Source organism: Euprymna scolopes, chromosome 12 (genome assembly GCF_053919585.1).
Source record: "Euprymna scolopes isolate OS-2025 chromosome 12, ASM5391958v1, whole genome shotgun sequence".
Lineage (NCBI taxonomy): Eukaryota > Metazoa > Mollusca > Cephalopoda > Sepiida > Sepiolidae > Euprymna > Euprymna scolopes.
Window position 1 is genome coordinate 71281526 of NC_136493.1, and position 23452 is coordinate 71304977.

A 23452-nucleotide genomic window follows, 5' to 3' on the forward strand; every position below is an offset into this window, starting at 1 on the left:
ACGTTTAAAAACAATTAAAATATTGGTACAACGAGGGAGAAAAAAAAAAGCGGGAGAAAAAATTCAAAGTTCCCCAAAGAGATACAATGCGTTTGATGTTTCTTTTTGCCGGCACAAAGAAGGTTGACCCACCGCAATAGAGACGGCCTCCAAAATCTTTAAATGGTTTTTGGAGTCCGCTCTATGTAGCACCTCGAATATATATATATATATATATATATATATATATATATATATATATATATATAATATATATATACATATATATATACAAATATATATATACATATATATATACAAATATATATATACATATATACAAATATATATGTATATATATATATATATATATATATATATATAGCACCTTGAATATATATATACATATATATATATATATATATATATACAAATATATATATATACATATATATATATATATATATACAAATATATATATACATATATATATACAAATATATATATATACATATATACAAATATATATGTATATATATATATATAGAACCTCGAATATATATATACATATATATATACAAATATATATATATACAAGTATATATATATATAAAAATATATTTATATATATCTATATATCTATAAAAGTGAACGTGTCTGTCTGTCTGTCTGTGTGTCTGTGTGTCTGTCTGTCTGTGTACATTTCCCTACGCAATAACTCTGTCAATTTTTAGTCTATAGACTCGAACTTTGAAATACCGGGTACTGAGATTTGGGAAAATCGATGTGACGGGTGTCAGCCAGAAATTTGGCTGTTAAGGGGTCAAATTTCAACGATTTGACTTTTAAGAACTTTACCAAACTCCTCCGACAATTTTGGGTCTAGACACTTGAAATTTTAGATATAGGTCCCTTGAACATGGATCTAACTTAATAAAGTGATTTGAGCCCGAAACAATAAATCTTAAGGGGTCATAATAGTGGCCAAGTTTTAAAAATTAACCATTTTTTTTGTTTTTTTGCTTTTTTTTGCACAGCATACACGTCCAAACACCCGAGCAACGCCGGGCACCCCTGCTAGTATATATATACAAATATATATATATATATATATATATATATATATATATATATATATATATATATATATATATATATATATATACAAATATATTTATATATATATATATACAAATATATATATATATATACAAATATATCTATATATATAAATGTAATGTTTGGTTCTTTAAAAGCGAATAAAACCACATTTCTACGTTACCAATTTAATTGACATTTTCAGAAATTCTATTTTTAAAGTCAAGGAATGTTTGCATGGTATTAAAATAATTTAACATTGCGAATTATAAAAATATTAAATTAAATAAAAAATATTTTTCGTAACTGCGAGATTATCGCCATTTTATTTCCGGTAGAAATTAGCCTTTCACTTAATGAGATAAGTATTATTTGTATTAATTTTTATGATACTCATGCAGAAAGTGATCCGTGCTGAAATTATGTTATTATTTAAAAAGTCATTCTCAATATGGGAGGGGAGGATGTTTAGTACCTATTCTGTACTTTAACCTTACAATTGAATAATAATAATAATAATAATAATAATAATAATAATAATAATAATAATAATAATAATAATAATAATAATACATATCGTAAAACTTTAATTAAACGTGGAAATATGATTTAAAAAATAGCGCGGATCGCTCTCTGCATTAGCACCATTTTTATTTATTGCGGACTACTATTCCCATCTTTATTAGTTGTTGTTTCACGACTTTTCGGCCAACTCTGGCCTTCATGAAAAGAAGTAAGTAAATGCTCAGTAACTTTTTCCTTTTATTATTCTTAAAGAGTAAAACTTTTCTTATTCATGAAAAGAATTAAGCTTACGTAAATAAATAATTGTTTGTACACGTGACAAATTATCAATAAATGGTTTAGTTACTTTTTTTAAAAAATTATTTATGAAAAGAGTTAACATGCTTAATTTCTATACTTATAGGTTTTTGGAATTTTTTTTCACTGGATTATTATTGATTGGACACTAATTAAACAGATTATTAAAAAAATAAATAAAAAGAAATCATAATGTTTTTTTTATTCAATTGTAAGATTAAAGAAGAGAATAGGTACAAAACACCCTCCCCATGTTAAGAATGGCTTTTTAAATAATAACATTATTTCAGCACGGATCAATAAGCGCACTATTACCACAAAATGGTGATAGAATAATAAATTTACTTACGTTTGTTTATTTAAACTTTAATTAAACTTAGAAATACGATGTAAAATATAGCGCGGATCATAAGTGCACTAGCACCCATTTTTTTTTATTAATAAATGTTTAGTAATTATTTTTCTTTTAATATTCATAAACAGTAAAAACGTCGTCATTTAAAAAGAAAATGCTATTTAAAAAAAAAAAGAAAAAGTCGATAAAAGTGATTAAAAACAAAGGCGATAAAAGTGAGATATTATTAATAAATGTGTAGTAATTTCTTTTATTTCAATATTCATAAACAGTAAAACTTATAAAAAGTCGATAAAAATTCATGATCGTTTAGTTACTATGGCAACTAAAACATGTCCATGCGTAGGGAGAAGTCAGTGTTTTTTATGGTGTTCGGCAGGGAACTCAAATCGCGACCAGTACCTAAATTTCACTAACATGCTGGAGAAATATTTAATAATTTGGTATTTTTTTAGATTAGGTCCACCTCCACAATTTCCCTTTCAATGACGACATTTATAGGTTTCCGAGTATGCTGAACACGCAAATCGCATTGAAATTTTGCGGAAATAAATAAGTTGTATTATGCATTGTATTCTTCGGCGGCCATCTTTTTACGTGCACACACGCCATAAACAAATACATGCACGTAAAAAAGATGGCCGCCAAAGATTACAATGCATAATACAACTTTGTATATCTTGATAACTACTTATTTCTGCAAAATTTCAATGCGATTTTCGTATTCAGCATAGTCGAAAACCATTTCAAGTCGTCATTTAAAAGAAAATTAAGGTGGACCTAATCTAAAAATTTACCAATAATTTTTCATCCCGTACGCCTCCCGATACATTGCTTCGTCAACATGCGACCGTTTTATATCTCCCGAAGACACTTAAGTATTTAGAAAAAAAAAAAAAAACAATGAGTGACCGATTTACCAGAACGTGGTAACTAAAAAGTGAGTACCCCTTTTAAATGTTGAAATGATTTTTTTTTTCAATTTTTTTTCATAATATGGTTAGTGTTCAATCAATCCAGTGAAAAAATTTCCAAAAACCTATCAGTATAGAAACTCCACCACGTAAGTAAATAAATAAATAAATGTTACGTGCGCATGCATAAGCCTTGACTAGGGGGGTACTAAGGGAACGACCATTAAATAATTCTACGGGTCGCCATGGAACTCAACGCCAAAGGAGTACCAAAATAGTTTTCATGATCTGAAGAAATTTTTTTTTCGAAAAGTGGTTGATCACTTTTCCATGTAAATTTAACTTAAAATGAGCACCCACTTTCTGGCCACCTGAGGAAGGGGCATTTATTTTCGTGTTTATTGGCTTAAAGGCTTTTTGACAAGGCAGTTTGGTACGCGAATGCATATTTAACAGTTTTCGTTTATGCTCACGCATAGCATAAACAAAGGCATGCAAAAGAAATCAAACAAAAAACGTTTTAGCCAAGAAACACACAGAAAAAACAAAAAAAATAGCATCCATTTTTTTTTCTATCGAATTCATTTGCTGTTTTTATTGAAAACTATTTTCCCCCGGATTTTTTATATAATTTTCCATTAAGGGCCGTGCGTCTCACGTTCGTAAATAAAATTTTTTTGTAGATTTTGTTGTGCTAAAAACGAATCTGCAAACCGTTTCCGTCGCAAAAGAATAGTTTTTATGATATGAAGAAATTACTTTTTCGAAAAAGTGGCGATCACTTTTCCATGTAAATTTAACTTATGAGCACCCACTTTCTAGCCACCTGAGAGAGGGGGGATTTTTTCCCATGTTTATTGGCTAAAGAGCTTTCGTTTATGCTCACGCATAGCGGAAACGAAGGCTACGGCTGTGAAATGGAAAATAGTCCCAGAGTTCAGGGGTTATTACCATGCAAAAGAAATCAAACAAAAAAAAATTTTAGCCAAGAAACACAGAAAAATGCCCCTCTCTCAGGTGGCCAGACAGTGGGTGCTCATTCTAAGTTAAATTTACATTGAAAAGTGATCACCCACTTTTCGAAAAAGTAATTTCATGAATATCATGAAAACTTTCTTTTTGCTACGGAAACGGTTTGCAGATTCGTTTTTAGCACACCGAAATCTACAATAAAATATTTCGTTATATATGAACGTGAAACGGGCCTTAAAGTAAAATAATACCGGATTTTTTTGAGCAGATTTGCCGTTTAATTGTACAAATATCCTCAAATCAGGTAATCACTAAAAGCGACTTTCAAAAGTCGTCACCTGTATCGAGCAAAAGTTTAAAACCACCGATTATATGCCAGCCTACGTCATGGTAACATATATTGAGTGAGTTCCTAACAGTATTTTGTATAGTTTTTTAGTTTAAACTCATTTTCCCAAAATTTCCCCAAACTTAACGTGTTCGATACAGTCTGCCGCCATTTGTATTTTTCAGATATACCGATAAACATTGAATGTTTTTGAACCGATTATACATTACATAAAAACACTACAATCTTATCCAGTTAGGTAGAACATTTACTTTTCTTGCATTTGATAACATTTATTTGTTATATCTTTATTTTCTGACAACATCTTTGTATCTGTGTTTAGTAATATAAACCCTTTTCATTTAATGTAACGTTTAGTTGGCTCGAAAAACAGTGTCTATCGGGGTATTTGAAAGAAACATATGGTGGCGGACACTGTTGATTACTTTAAGTTAGAGAAAGTGAGTTAAAACTAAAAAAAAACTATACAAAATACTGTCAGAAACCCACCGATTATGCCAGCCTTTGTCATGGTAACATATATTCGGTGAGTTTCAGACACTGTTTTGTATAGTTTTTAGTTTTCAACTTACTTTCCCAAACTTAACGTATTCAACAGAGTCCGCGACCATTTCTGTTTTTTGAGCCGATTAAACATTTTACATTACATAAAAACACTAAACAATTATCCAATTAGGTAGAAACGTAACTTACCTTACCTTTGCTTTGATTTATTTGCTTTTGGACAACTTTTTTGACTCTGTGTATAGTAACCTCCCTCCCCCAGTATCAACCAAATATTAATTACTAACTAAAAATTTTGTAAAACAAAAAAAAAACAAAAAAAAACATTTAGCGTTTAAACATTTTTGCTACATTCGGCTTCATCCACTGATTGTTGGTCAAGTCCAAACCATGAATGATTGACAGAAAATCCAGAGGATTCAGATCAAATTCTGCAAGAGTACAATTTTTTTTCGTTTTCGCCTCATTTTTCACTTTTTGCAGTGGATTGCTGTACTAATATAAGTTACATGCATTTTCTCTTTTTATTAAATTTTTCCATTACACCAAATTGAGCCACTGCAACGCATGGCAGGGTACAGCTACTATATATATATATATGTATATATATACAAATATATATATATATACATATACATACACAAATATATATATATACAAAAATATATATACATACATATACAAATATATATATATATACATATACAAATATATATACACAAATATATATATATACAAATATATATATATACAAATATATATATATACACAAAAAAAAATATATATACAAATATATATATATTCAAATATATATACGTACAAATGTATATATATACAAATATATATATATATAAACAAATATATATATATACCAATATATATATATATACAAATATATATATATATACATACAAATATATAAATATAAATAGACAAATATATATATACAAATATATATATATATACAAATATATATATATACAAATATATATATACAAATATATATATACAAATATATATATATACAATTATATATATATATACAAATATATATATACAAATATATATATACAAATATATATATATATACAAATATATATATATATATACAAATATATATATATACAAATATATATAAACAAATATATATATATACAAATCTATATATATACAAATATATATGTAAAAATATATATATATAATATATATATATATACAAATATATATATACAAATAAATATATACATACAAATATATATATACATACAAATATATATATATATACAAATATATATATACACAAACATATATACATATATATACAAACTTATATATATACAAACATATATATATATACAAACATATATATATACAAATATATATATATACAAATATACATATATACAAATATACATATATACAAATATATATATATATACCAATACATATATATATATATATACAAATATATATATACATATACAAATATATATATATATACAAATATATATATATACAAATATATATATGGATATACATACAAATATATATATGCATATATATACAAATAAATATATGCCTATATATACATATATATATATACAAATATATATATATACAAATATATATATATACAAATATATATATATACAAATATATATATATATACAAATATATATATATGCATATATATATACAAATATATATGCATATATATACAAAAATATATATGCATATATATACATATATATACACATATATATATACAAATATATATATATACAAATATATATATATACAAATATATATATATATATACAAATATATATATATACAAATATTTATATATATATATATATACAAATATATATATACAAAAATACATATATATACAGATATGTACATATATACAAATATTTGTGTATATATGTTTGTATATATATACAAATATATATATATAAATATATATATATACTTATATATTTATATATACAAACAAATATACTTTTACAAATATATATATATACAAATATATATATATACAAATATATATATATATATATACAAATATATATATATACAAATACATATATATATACAAATATATATATATACAAATATATATATATACAAATATATATATATACAAATATATATATATATACAAATATATATATACAAATATATATATATACAAATATATATATATACAAATATATATATATATATACAAATATATATATATACAAATATATATATACAAATATATATATATATATACAAATATATATATATATACAAATATATATATATACAAATATATATATATACAAATATGTATATATATACAAATATATATATATACAAATATATATATATATACAAATATATATATACAAAAATATATATAAAAATATATATATATATACAAATATATATATATATATACAAATATATATATATACAAATATATATATATATACAAATATATATATACAAAAATATATATATACAAATATATATATATGTACAAATATATATATATATATATACAAATATATATATATATATACAAATAGATATATACTATATATATATACTATATTATATATATGTATATTATATATATTATATCGATATTATATATAAATATTATATATATATATTATATATAAATATTATATATAAATATTTTATATATAATATATATATTATATATAAATATTATATATATATTGCATATACATATATTATATATATATTAAATACTTGTATTGTATATATATATATAGTATATATGTTATAAATATATTATATATATAGATTGTATATTTATATTGTATATATATTATATATATTACATATATATTGTATATATTATATTTCTATAATATATATATATTACATATATATTATATATTTTATATTTCTATATTATATATATATATTATATATATATATTATATTTCTATATTATGTATATTTTATGTATATATATTATATATATATATTATATATATAATATATATAAATTATATATTATATATAATATATATATACTAGCGGGGGTACCCGGCGTTGCCCGAGTGTTTGTTTCCGGGACGGGGGGGGGAGTTTTAAAAAATGTTATGGTAGGTAAGTAGGAAGGATCAAACCCGGAATCATGAGTAAAAGTAGGAAAATAAAGTGTAAAAAAAAACAAAAACAGTTCGGCCCCCAAGAAAAGTCCATTCCAGTTGTTTAGGGAAAAAAAACCGACTACGGTAGGTCGGCGCGAACGTTAAAATATAATGTGAATTGTCTAGCACGCTAACCACTACGCCACAGAGCACTGCAGCTCAGTTTAGTGATTTTAAATACTTCCCATGAAAGAACTACGAAGTCAAACCGGTGTTCTCTTCTCAACTGTTCCTTGTGAACGATCCCCAAACGGTGTTAAGTGGTGGCAGGGGGAGGAGGAATTTATTAGAGAGAAAATATTTTACCACTTCCATTGATCTTAACCGATTTTGGCCGTGACTTCTCAGCAGAAAAAGTATAGAAATCTAAGATTATCGAGGAATTTGAGAAATAATAAGCCTATAACACACCTCAGATATTGTTCTGTCGTTTGTGCATATTATATTTGCAGTAAATATCTTGATTTTTCATCCTATTAATGTCAAAATAAGACGAGAAAAAATGAGTTCATTTTATTTATATAGAAGATTATATATTATATATATAGTTTATATATATATATTATATATATTATATATTATATATATATTATATATTTTACATATATATTATATATATGTTACATATATGTTATATATATTATATATATTATATATATACATATTATATATATATTATATATATATTATATATATATTGTATATATATTATATATATGTTATATATATATAATATATATTATATATATTATACATATTATATATATATATTTTATTTATATTATATATATTATATATACAATATATAATATATATATTACATATATATTATATATATCTATTATATATTGTATATATTATATATATTACATATATATATATATTATACATATATTACATATATATGTATTATATATATATTATATATATATGTACATTTTATATATATATTATATATATTATATATATATTTTATATATGTATATTATAAATATATGTGTATTATATATATTATATATATATTATATATATGTATATTATATATATTATATATATGTATATTATATATATGTATATTATATATATGTATATTTTATATGTATATTATATATATTATATATATACTATATATATATTGTATATATATTATATATATATTTTATATATATATATTCTGTATATATATATTATATATATCTATTATATATAGTATATATGCATTATATATATATTAAATATATATTATGTATATACATTATATATATTATATATATACATTATATATTATATATATATAAATATTATATATATATAATATATACATTATATATATATTGTATATATTATATATATCTATTATATATATATTATATATATGTTATATATTATATATACATTATATATATATTATATATGTATTATATATATATTATATATTATATATATAAATATTATATATATATATAATATATACATTATATATATATTGTATATATTATATATATCTATTATATATATATTATATATATGTTATATATTATATATATACATTATATATATATTATATATGTATTATATATATACATTTGTTATTATATATATAAATATTATATATATATGATATATACATTATATATATATTCTATATATATTATATATATATTATATGTATATAATATATATATATTATATAGATAATATATTTATATATTATATACATTATATATATTATATATACATATTTAATATTATATATATATTTTATATATATTATATATATTATATATATATTATATATATATATTATATATATATATATTTATATATTATATATATGTTATATATTATATGTTGTATATGTTATATATATCATATATTATATATATTATATATATTATATATATTATATCTATATTATATATATATCATATATATATTATATATATATTATATATTATATTACATATATTATATATATATATTATATATATATTATATATATATCATATATATTATATATATGCATATATATGTATATATATGTGTGTATATAAATATATATATGCATGTGTGTATATAATATATTTATATATATATTGTATATATGCATATATATATAGTATATATGCCTATATATATGTATGTATATATACATATGCATATATATATGCATATATATGTGTGCATATACATATATATATAAGCATGTGTTCATATAATATATTTATATATATATATATTGTATATATGCATATATATATGTATATTCATATATATATGTATATATATATGTGTGAATATACATATATATGCATAAGTGTATATAAAATTCGTATATATATTGTATATATGCATATATATACGTATGTGCATATATATATATGCATATACATATATATGTATACTCATATATATATGTATATGCATATATATACATGCATATATATGTTTGCATATACCTATACATATGCATATGTGTATATAATATATTTATATATACATATATATGTATTGTATATATGCATATATATATGTATATGCATATATATATATGTATATATGTGTGCATATACATATATATGCATATGTGTATATAATATTTTTATATATTTATATTGGATATATGCATATATATATGTGTATGCATATATCTCTGCATGTATATATATGTGTGCATATATATATGTGCATATGTGTATATAATATATTCATATATGTATATTGTATATATGCATATATATATGTATATGCATATATATATGTATATATATGTGTGCATATACATATATATAAGCATATGTGTATATAATATTTTTATATATGTATTTTATACATGCATATATATATGTATATGCATATATATATGTATATGCATATATATATGTATATGCATATATATATATGTATATATATGTGTGCATATACATATATATATGAATATGTGTATATAATATTTTTATATATTTATATTGTATATTTGCATATATATATGTATATGGATATGTATATGCATATATATGTATATATATGTGTGCATATACATATATATATGCATATGTGTATATAATATTTTTATATATTTGTATTGTATATATGCATATATACATGTATATGTATATATATATGCATGTATATATATGTGTGTGCATATACATATATATATGCATATGTGTATATAATATGTTTATATATGTATATTGTATATATGCATATATATCTATGTATTTGCATATATATATAGGTATATGCATTTATATATATGTATATTCATATATATATGTATATGCATTTATATATATGTATATGCATATATATATGTATATATATATGTGTGCATATACATATATATGCATTTGTGTATATAATATATTTATATATATATTGTATATATGCATATATGTATATGCATATGCATATAAATATGTGTACATGTACATATATATATGCATGTGTATATAATATCTTTATATATTGTATATATGCATCTATATATGTATATGCATCTATATATGTATATGCATATATATATGTATATATGTGTGCATATACATATATATATGCATATGTGTATATAATATATTTATATATGCATATATATTGTATATATATATATATATGTATATGCATATATATATGTATATATATATGTGTGCATATACATATAAATGCCTGTGTATATAATATATTTATACATATATATTATATATCTGCATATATATATGCATATATATGTATATGCACATATATATATGTATATATATGTGTGCATATACATATATATGTATATGTGTATAAAATATATTTATATATATGCATATATATATATATATTCATATATATATATATGTATATGCATATATATATGTATATATATATGTGTGCACATACATATATATATATGCATGTGTATATAATATATTTTTATATATATTATATATGCAAGTATATATATGTATATGCATATATATATGTATATGCCTATATATATATGTATATATATATATATATGTGCATATACATATATATATATGCATATGTGTATATAATATATATATATATATATACTAGTATTTATAAGCATATTGTCATTTATGTATAGATATGTATTTGTGTGCCCGTGTGTGTGTATTTTTCTACATATGCGATTGTGAGTTTGTTTTTGTGTCTTCTTTCCAAATATGTGTATGGATATGTCTGCTCACACGCACGCGCGCACAATGAACTCGAACAGACGCTCGGGCGCAAATTCGAGCACGTAAATCACGTAAGTTTTTCTTCAAAATGTCGTGTCCTTTTCTTCCAATCATTAATATACTATTTCATCTTCAAAGAAATATTTCCTTAAAATATGACCATAAGTGTACAATGTTTCAGCATCGAAATAGAAACGGAACATATTTGAGAAATATGACTCGTATCAGTTTCAGACATGCACAATATTTCCATGATAATATGACATATACGCACATGTATCTAATAATGTAGATTTATGTATACGTAGGTGTGTATGTCTACATTTAATTTTGTTTCTGAAATATGCGTCAAAGATTGGCGACCCCAGTCATTAATATAATATCTCACTTCAAAAGAGAACTTCCGTTCACTTTCAATTTGACACTTTGTTACTTTGTTCTAAGGATTCAAGTACGAAACCAATTGTAAAGTGTGGTTGTGGGGATGGAGGTGTAGTAGTTGTGACAGAAATGGAAGAATCCAAATTAAATAAAAATACTTTGAAGAGACGCCTAAGTTTGGCTTCAGGCCACACGAAACTTGAGCCTTGGCCAAAGGACCGTCTTGGAAATATAAATCGAATGATTTTGTGGGGCTTTAATACTTTTGGTCTGTTCGCTATTTTCAGCGCCGCTTTTCACCGGCGCTACAAACTGCGAGAAAGACATTTGCTAAGGGAAGCGAATCGCTAATCAACCACATCGGACCCTAATATATACGATTTTGCTATTTGATATTAGCGAACAAATACATGCATATATGTGTTGGGAAGGGGATTATATATATATATATATATATATATATATATATATATATATATATATATATATCTCATCGTATTAAAACCCTACTTTTTCTATTTGTATTTATTTGCTTTGCTTCCCAACAAAAGCAAAATGTAACACAAGGTCGTTTTTAATGTGAGGAAAACCAACTCCCTAAACAGGAGCACTTTGGAAATAGGCAAAATTAAAATTACCTCAGTATAAAAGGGTTTTCCCTACTTTGGCCAAGGAAAAGTTTAGTGCAGTATCAGAAGAGATATTGTGATCTTAACCCGAAGGCCAGATCTACCTTTTCTATTTAAAAATTATTAAAACGAACTTCTTAATATACTCAGTCATGGATATGCGAGCAACTACATGAAGGTAACTAATTTGCATATTCCTTTGAAAAATAAAACTTAATTAATTGATTATACATTTTTTATTGTTTCTGATATTAGATGGTTGGTTTGATTTCACTATTATGCGTAATTGTATTTATGCATGGTTACTACATTCCGCATAATTGCGTAGAATTTAAGATAAAACGTTCTAGAACGTGAAAATATCTCTTTCTCTGTCTCTCTCCCTTTCCCTCTCTCTCTCTCTCTCTCTTTCTCTCTCTCTCTCTCTCTCTCTCTCTATATATATATATATATATATATATATAAAGCAAATAGTTAATAAAACATGTTAAAAACACTTTGAAAAAGAGTTAAAAAAAACATATTTAATCTGAAAAGGAAGCACTTAATAAGTGGATAGTCCTTAATCCGCGGAGTTTCGAAGAAATACTTTCCTTCTCATCAGAGGGTAGGAAATTAGCAAAATGTGGGATCGGATTTTGTATACAAAAGTATTTTATGAAACTACAAGTAAGTCAAGTAATTTTTATTTCATATATATATATATATATATATATATATATATATATATATATATATATATATATATATATATATATATCATGATTCTTTGATGGGTACAAAATTTATATATCGCAATCATGAAGGGGGAGACTTAAATTCATGATTAAAGCCGTTGAAAATAAAGTTAACGGGGTGAAGAGAAGAAAAAATGTGGGAGTTAGCTGACCGGTTCTGCCCTTGCTTTTTCAAAGCTGTATCAAGGGATTTGTTTTCACCGGAAGTCAAAGTGTTCAAATTACCCGAAATCAATCCACCGGTGACAACGACATGCTAAAATGTCGACGAAAAAATCGACCCTCGTTGTACAAAACGGCCGGGTTTAGGGTGAAGGAATTAATGGTTTTGACCAATGTTTCGGTATTTTACGTCCTAAACGTCGAGCTTCAAAATGATACTGATCTTGTCAGAATCCGTCGCCTTTGTCGAAAGTTTTTTTCGAGACATACAAACGTACGTACATACATACATTTAAACAAACAGATGAGATTCATATTATAGATTTTTTAAATATTGATGCTATGTAAAAGGCTTTGTTGGTAATCTTGTTTAAAATCGCCTACATTAAAGTTCTGTTCGATTAGTCTAGGTTTGCTGTTAAAGTAGATAACTAGTAGAAGCCTTATGTTGTTTAATTGTGTTAGATTTTATAATGAGTATTGATTGACGAAACATTCGTCGAGATGTATATAATAGATGAATTAAATGAGTTAATCTTGTTTCAAGTGAGAACAACGATCATGTAATACATTAGAGAATAATGCATTTTAGGAATTTATGCTTACATCTCTTTTATATTCACCAAGAATTTTCTACTTCCTGTTCTGTTTCACCAATAATGGTAATTAATGAATATATATGTATTATTTTCAAAAATATTTTTCTGTTTATAATATTTATTTTTATAATTTGTGATGTAGTTTGTATTATAAAAATTCGCAGTTAGAATGTTGTAAATTATTGATTAAAACTGAAAACCACGTAAGATCATCGAGTAGTATGAACTTTAAAGAATAAATAAAGTGCTTCCACGCTATAGTATCTATATGAAAAACAAACTCTTAGCCCTAACGTACGGAAATGTTAGCACAACCGAAAATTACGTTAAATAATAATAATTTTTAAATAAGAAATAATGGTACTTGTACCGTAATCTACCCAAGAAATAACGTACTTGTACAGTATAATGTCTATATGAACAACAACACAGAAAATCTTTCCTGTGATGTCCATAAAAGTTTTAAAACCAAAAATCACATTAAATTATCCAATAGTATGACTTTTCATTGTTTTCTTATATAGGTAGAATACTGTACGAGTACCTTATTTCTTGTGTAGAATACTTAAAAGTACCTTATTTCCACTCATATTATAGTGAACGATAATGGAAGGAACTAGAGGGGCATAAGGAGTCATCCACGGAAATGGCTGAAGCAGTTTCCGATCTAAACATCACATTATTTCATATATATTTTAAAAGAGTGGTGCTATAAGAAGTCAGTCCCGGAAATTACTGAAGGAATTTACGATCTAAAAATCACTTTATTCCATCTAACAAATTCAGACATTCAATTTCATAATGAATTAAGATAATTTATCTAATGAAAAAATATATATTTCATAATGAGTTAAAAATATTTATCTAATGAAAAAAATATATATTTCATAATGAATTAAGAATTTATCTTACGAAAAAATATATATTTCATAATGAATTAAGAATATTTATCTGATGAAAAACAAATATATTTCATAATGAATTAAGAATATTTATCTTATGAAAAAATATTTCATAATGAATTAAGAATATTTATCTGATGAAAAAAATATATATTTCATAATGAATTAAGAATATTTATCTCATGAAAACAATATATTTCATAATGAATTATGAATATTTATCTAATGATAAAAATATATATTTCATAATGAATTAAGAATATTTATCTCATGAAAACAATATATTTCATAATGAATTATGAATATTTATCTAATGATAAAAATATATATTTCATAATGAATTAAGAATATTTATCTCATGAAAACAATATATTTCATAATGAATTAAGAATATTTATCTAATGATAAAAATATATATTTCATAATGAATTAAGAATATTTATCTCATGAAAACAATATATTTCATAATGAATTAAGAATATTTATCTCATGAAAACAATATATTTCATAATGAATTAAGAATATTTATCTAATGAAAAATATATATTTCATAATGAATTAAGAATATTTATCTCATGAAAACAATATATTTCATAATGAATTAAGAATATTTATCTCATGAAAAATATATATTTCATAATGAATTAAGAATATTTATCTCATGAAAACAATATATTTCATAATGAATTATGAATATTTATCTAATGATAAAAATATATATTTCATAATGAATTAAGAATATTTATCTCATGAAAACAATATATTTCATAATGAATTAAGAATATTTATCTAATGATAAAAATATATATTTCATAATGAATTAAGAATATTTATCTCATGAAAACAATATATTTCATAATGAATTAAGAATATTTATCTCATGAAAACAATATATTTCATAATGAATTAAGAATATTTATCTAATGAAAAATATATATTTCATAATGAATTAAGAATATTTATCTCATGAAAACAATATATTTCATAATGAATTAAGAATATTTATCTCATGAAAAATATATATTTCATAATGAATTAAGAATATCTATCTAATGAAAAAATATATTTCATAATGAATTAAGAATATTTATCTCATGAAAACAATATATTTCATAATGAATTAAGAATATTTATCTAATGAAAAATATATATTTCATAATGAATTAAGAATATTTATCTTATGAAAACAATATATTTCATAATGAATTAAGAATATTTATCTCATGAAAACAATATATTTCATAATGAATTATGAATATTTATCTCATGAAAACAATATATTTCATAATGAATTAAGAATATTTATCTAATGAAAAATATATATTTCATAATGAATTATGAATATTTATCTCATGAAAACAATATATTTCATAATGAATTATGAATATTTATCTCATGAAAACAATATATTTCATAATGAATTAAGAATATTTATCTCATGAAAACAATATATTTCATAATGAATTAAGAATATTTATCTCATGAAAACAATATATTTCATAATGAATTAAGAATATTTATCTCATGAAAACAATATATTTCATAATGAATTAAGAATATTTATCTCATGAAAACAATATATTTCATAATGAATTAAGAATATTTATCTCATGAAAACAATATATTTCATAATGAATTATGAATATTTATCTCATGAAAACAATATATTTCATAATGAATTAAGAATATTTATCTCATGAAAACAATATATTTCATAATGAATTAAGAATATTTATCTCATGAAAACAATATATTTCATAATGAATTATGAATATTTATCTCATGAAAACAATATATTTCATAATGAATTAAGAATATTTATCTCATGAAAACAATATATTTCATAATGAATTATGAATATTTATCTCATGAAAACAATATATTTCATAATGAATTATGAATATTTATCTCATGAAAACAATATATTTCATAATGAATTAAGAATATTTATCTCATGAAAACAATATATTTCATAATGAATTAAGAATATTTATCTCATGAAAACAATATATTTCATAATGAATTATGAATATTTATCTCATGAAAACAATATATTTCATAATGAATTAAGAATATTTATCTCATGAAAACAATATATTTCATAATGAATTAAGAATATTTATCTCATGAAAACAATATATTTCATAATGAATTATGAATATTTATCTCATGAAAACAATATATTTCATAATGAATTAAGAATATTTATCTCATGAAAACAATATATTTCATAATGAATTAAGAATATTTATCTCATGAAAACAATATATTTCATAATGAATTATGAATATTTATCTCATGAAAACAATATATTTCATAATGAATTAAGAATATTTATCTCATGAAAACAATATATTTCATAATGAATTAAGAATATTTATCTCATGAAAACAATATATTTCATAATGAATTATGAATATTTATCTCATGAAAACAATATATTTCATAATGAATTAAGAATATTTATCTCATGAAAACAATATATTTCATAATGAATTATGAATATTTATCTCATGAAAACAATATATTTCATAATGAATTATGAATATTTATCTCATGAAAACAATATATTTCATAATGAATTAAGAATATTTATCTCATGAAAACAATATATTTCATAATGAATTAAGAATATTTATCTCATGAAAACAATATATTTCATAATGAATTATGAATATTTATCTCATGAAAACAATATATTTCATAATGAATTAAGAATATTTATCTCATGAAAACAATATATTTCATAATGAATTAAGAATATTTATCTCATGAAAAATATATATTTCATAATGAATTAAGAATATTTATCTCATGAAAACAATATATTTCATAATGAATTAAGAATATTTATCTCATGAAAAAATATATTTCATAATGAATTATGAATATTTATCTTATGAAAAAAATATATATTTGCAAGTGTTACCATATCATCTTACACTTTTATTTCTTCTTTAACAAAATCCCACTAATCGCACTCCATTCTGATTGAATTCAGTTTCTTACAACTATGAAAAAATTGCAAAAGCTGACAAGTAACATATTTCTATCAAATCTTATTACTTACATGCCAAATTATCAGATTATCAGGAAAAGATTGTGACATAATTATTACTGATTTGCAAGGCAAATTATAAAAATGGCGCCTGACTATGCTTTTATTTCTTGTAATAAAATTTATCTCAAGCAGTTCTCTATTTTTAGCTAGAAAAATATTTATTTTTTGTTCACGGTCTGATCGGAACAAATAAAACACTGATTATTCTATTGAAGGACATTCTATTGTATGCTTATGTGATGATGTTTTCAACTGCATGGAATTTCTGCTAGTTGTTGCTGTTGTTGTTGTCGTCATCGTCATAATAATAATAATAATAATAATAATAATAATAATAATAATAATACACCCTAGAAGTTCTCACACAGATCGTCACTGCCAACAACCAATGGTGTTCTCTAGTGCCTGGGTGACAACAGGTCCTCCAGATTTCCATTACTCTTAATCCATTTCGATAACTTTTGCAAATAAATGTGCATCATCGCAACAGCCGCTTACCATTGCCTTCTCACTAGCAATGACCATTGGTCATCATTTGAATTTAGGTAGCAATAAGCCTCCCCAAGGTCCCTGTTCTCTTTGTACTCATTCAGTGGAGGTCTGATTAGTGCTTCCCGTTCTTCCCGACCCTTCTCAACTATTTAGTATGGTGCCAATTGATGCCAGCACTACAATTATTTTTATTCCTTTCTTTTTTCTCTCGATATCGGACTTTTAAAAATATTTTCATCAAAAACCGCCCCAACCCGACCCAAATTTTAACACATCCGATTATCTCCACATCGGAGCAACCTAACCAACTGAAAGAATAATGAAAGCCAGATGTAAAACAGCCACTGAGGAAGAAAATAAAAAGGCCGGTACACAAGTCGAGCCCATAGGCGAGAGGTCGAAGGGGACAAGTTACAATATAAGATCACTGAATTATTACGTTGCTATTTTTGACTATTTCTTCATTTATAAAAAATTTTTAAACGCCGTCAAGATCTCCCTACCCCCCTGCACCACACAGTAATGGAATAAGGATTACTACTTTAACATTAATTTGAAATTAAACGGCATTGCATAGCATTTTTATGTAAATACTATAAATATATATATACGCCCCCTGTCGTATATTTTGCGAAGCTGAGAAAATGATACTATGATGAACGAACTACTTACATTGACGCCACAAACGAGGAGGTAATGACTAAAAGGACGATATCATAATGAACAACACACGTCTCCCGCAAAACGTAGGAGTTAATGCCTGGGTAAGAGAATAGATAGTACACTACCGTCCCAAAATAAAAAGAATGTAATCCTGGGAAGGTAGTGTCGTGATGAATAATTATATATAACACTGCCTCCTTTTCAAAAAAGGAAACAATGTCTTGAAAGGAATTTATCGTACGAATGAAAATATACCTAAAATTATTTTCGCATTTATTCCTTTAGATAACATGAAAAACAATGATAAATGGTTCCATTGTCTAAGTGAAACACCGAAAAGAAATTAAACGGAAAAATAAATTTATTTTATTTGTTTGCCTTTTTAGTGAAAAAAAAAAAATTCTAGATTATGTAAATTTATAGTTTCAAGGAAAATGTTCAGAGGTAATTTTAGGACGACTTTCCTATGACAATAGGATCGATACTTATTAAAATATATTCTGATTTACTCGTGTGTGTTTTTAATCGTTTAAAAATGCCTTGTCACAAAATATTTACTTCTCTATAATTCCTTGACCGTTTAGATGAAAGATCAATCAACTTAATCGCCACATCATAGCAACATTTGATATTTTGCTAATGCTTGAAGTCAATTATCCTCTTGAAATCAAAATCTAAAACAAAATTTAAACGCTATCCTTTTTGATAAAATATCCTTATTTTACTTTATTATAAGGTTGAGAAGAAAGTTCTTGCAGAATTTTTAATTTTGATTTCAAATAATGTATTTTCAAATAAGTTTTTGCAATAATAACTTTACTTTATTCATTTTAAAGAACGTTTTTTGTTCTATCCAATCATTTACATTACAATCGTTTTAAAACAATTGTCTTCTTTTCAGGACGTTGGAAAAAGCAAATTCGCATAAATTTCTTATTTAAATTCAAGCAAGACCGAAACGCTGCTGAAACAGCTCACGATACTAACGAAGTGTTTGACCCAAGAACCACAACTTAACGTGCAGTACAATGGCAGTTTTAGAAATATCGTGGCAGCAACAAGTCTTGATGAGCGTAGTGGTCGGCCATTACATGTTGACAATGATCAATTAAGAGCCTTAGTCGTAATCAATCCACGCACAACTATTTGAGAACTTTTTTTTTAATTCCGTTTTCACCGCAAAGAAGGCACTGTGCCACTTTGATGTAGGGGGCTACTATCGGGGGCATGTTGCAGGGACACTATGAAGGGAGGTGAGCAGCAAATTATCTGTTCACATTACACTTGAACTTCTGCATGTCAGTACAGCTGGGAAAACAGGAACCTGGAAGGGAGTTCCAGAGTCTAGCAGTTCTGGGAAAGAAACTATTAGAGTAGAACGCCTTCTTACATCTAGGGATCTCTACTGTGGAGGAGTGGGATTTTCCTGATTTTTGGGTTTGTCGGGGGTATTTACGTTGAGTGTAAAAGGGCTTGTAGTTCGTCAGACCATCCACCATTAAAATACTTGTAAAATAGGCAGAGGGATGCAATAATTTTGTCGATAGGATAGAGGTTGAAGCTTGGGTGATGGTTCAGGACCTATCAGGTTGGCGACTCTTTTTTAAACTCTATCCAGGAGTGAGAGACTAGTAGCAGATGCACCAGCCCAAATGTAACAATAATACTCCATACATGGGCGAATGGTGGCCTAATAAAGGTACAGAATACTTTCAGGCATAAGTAACTTTCTAGCACACTAAAGGGAGCCTAGCTTCCTCGCGCCGGACCTAGCAATGCTCCCAATGTATCTGTTCCAACTCATGTTTGTGAACGTTAAGCCGAGGAGTTTGAAAGAAATACTACAGGTAATGTATCTTTAGCCATAGCTATTAGAAGTTGAGAAGGAAACAAGCTTAGTCTTTGCAACATTGAATGTGACCATCTATTTTTGTCCCCATTCCACTACAGATTGAGAGTCTTTCTCTAGTGTTTCAGTCATTTCTTTAGATATGTGTTCACTTGTTTTCCCCTTGTGCCTGTTACAGAGCGTAGCAAATATATACTTAGAGACAATTTTATCAGGGAGATCATTTATGAATATTAGGAATAATAAAAATCCAAAGATAGACCCCTGCGGTACACCCACATTCATATAATATTGTTTAGATGTACGACCATCGAGGAAAACCTGGATTATTCTTTTGTTTAAGAAGAATTTAATTATGTTAAGTATTCATCCAATGATACCATATGATTTCAGGATATCTGCTGTGAAACGGGCTTGCCTAAATCCATATTGTTGGTCGGTCAGAAATTTAGCAGCTGTAAGGTGGTAGAGTAGAGTTTGGTTAATTATGGACTCAAATATTTTAGCAAAAAGCGAAAGAAGGCTAATAGGGCGCTAATGTACTCGGTCATTTCTTTCGTCAGAATCCTTGTAAACTTGTACTACAGAAGCAGTTTTCCAGCAGTCAGGAAAGCAAGATTCATTAAGGGATTTGTTATAAAGTTTGGAGAGGAGTAGAACAACCTCTGCGGAGTAATTTTTTAATAACACAGCCTGGATGAGATCGGGTTAACATGCTTTTGAGGTGTCTGGGTTTTTTATTATATCATGCACCTGAGAAGGGGTAATTTTCTAATTATCTAGTTGCATTGTTTTGACAGTTCGTCAAGAGAAGGGTCATTTTTCTTCACCAGTTCGCTTCCCGTAAACGCCCCTTCAGCCATAAAGGAAAGTCAGGAAGGGGTGGCGTTTGAGGTAAACCTACTGGCAAGCATGTTAACCTTCTCGATATTGAATTAGACGTAACGAATACGATGATTGGCAACCACTTAAGAGAGATTGGAAAGAATAAAAAACTTAATAAATGCATGCTTCACGAATAGAATAACAACCAAAAGAAACGCCGTTATTATTTTCCTTTCTTTTATGCAACAAGAACGACCCGTTTCTTGACCAGGCTGTGACTTGCAATGAGAAGTGTGTTCTTTATGACAATCGGCGACGCTCAGGTTAGACATTGACGAAGTTCCTCGACACTTCCCGAAGCCAGAGTTACACCAAAAGAAGGTCATGCTGAATGCTTGGTTATCTCCGACCGGTCTCATCCATTACAGTTTTTGAATGCAGGCGAAACCATTATGGCAGAAAACTTGTCAACAAATGGATGAAATGTATCAGCAACTTCGACAACAACATCCAGCATTAGTCAACAGAAAAGGCCACTTCTCAACGACAATGCCCGCACGTTGCTAAACTGACCGTGCAGAAGTTGAACAAATTAGGCTACAAAACTTAGCCTCATACTCTTCAGACCTCTCACCTACCAACTGCCACTTTTTCAAGCATCTCGATAACTTTCTGCATGAGAAATGCTTAAAAAACCCAAGAGATATCAAAAATGCCTTCAGCGACTTCGTCGCCATCAGAACGCAACATTTTTTTATGTTACTGACATAAATACATTTGTTTTGCG